Source organism: Arachis duranensis, unplaced genomic scaffold (genome assembly GCF_000817695.3).
Source record: "Arachis duranensis cultivar V14167 unplaced genomic scaffold, aradu.V14167.gnm2.J7QH unplaced_Scaffold_354585, whole genome shotgun sequence".
In the NCBI taxonomy this organism is placed as follows: domain Eukaryota; kingdom Viridiplantae; phylum Streptophyta; class Magnoliopsida; order Fabales; family Fabaceae; genus Arachis; species Arachis duranensis.
In genome coordinates, this window is record NW_026264911.1 from 1,740,003 (window position 1) to 1,740,956 (window position 954).

The 954-nt window shown below is 40.1% G+C and overlaps 1 non-coding gene across 1 annotated transcript; it reads right to left on the reverse strand.

Moving 5' to 3' along the window:
* Positions 1-337: 337 nt before the first annotated feature.
* LOC127744465 (small nucleolar RNA R71) lies at positions 338-441 on the reverse strand. The gene has a single exon (XR_008005452.1). It is a non-coding gene; the product is annotated as a small nucleolar RNA R71 (small nucleolar RNA).
* Between the last annotated feature and the right edge of the window lie 513 nt (positions 442-954).

The window sequence follows — 954 nt, forward strand, 5'->3', positions numbered from 1 at the left end:
TTTCAAGTTTGATGGAAGAAGCATCTCAATTCCTGCCATTGGAGCAAACAATTTTGAGCTGAAACCTCAACTAGTTGCTCTAATGCAACAAAACTGTAAGTTTCATGAACTTCCATCAGAAGATCCCTACCAGTTTTTAACTGAGTTCTTGCATATCTGTGAGACTGTTTAGACTAATGGAGTAGATCCTGAAGTATACAAGCTCATGCTTTTCCCTTTTGCTGTAAGAGACAGAGCTAGAACATGGTTAGACTCACAACCTAAGGATAGCCTGGACTCTTGGGATAAGCTAGTCACGGCCTTCTTGGTTAAATTCTTTCCTCCTCAAAAGCTGAGCAAGCTTAGAGTGGATGTTCATACCTTCAAGCAAAAAGATGGTGAATCCCTCTGTGAAGCTTGGGAAAGATATAAGCAGATGACCAAAAAGTGTCCTTCTGACATGTTTTCAGAGTGGACCATGATAGATATATTCTATTATGGTCTGTCTGAGTTCTCTAAGATGTCATTGGATCATTCTGTAGGTGGATCCATTCACCTAAAGAAAATGCCTGTAGAAGCTCAAGAACTCATTGACATGGTTGCAAATAACCAATTCATGTATACTTCTAAGAGGAATTCCGTGAGTAATGGGACGCCTCAAAGGAAGGGAATTCTTGAAATTGATGCTCTGAATGCCATATTGGCTCAGAACAAAATGTTGACTCAGCAAGTCAACATGATTTCTCAAAGTCTGAATGGATGGCAAAATGCATCCAACAGTACTAAAGATGCCTCTCCTGAAGAAGACGCTTATGATCCTGAAAACCTTGCAATGGTAGAGGTAAATTACATGGGGGAAGCCTTTGGCAACACCTATAACCCCTCATAGAGAAATCATCCAAATTTCTCGTGGAAGGATCAACAAAAGCCTCAACAAGGCTTTATTAATGGTGGAAGAAACAGGTTTAGCAATAG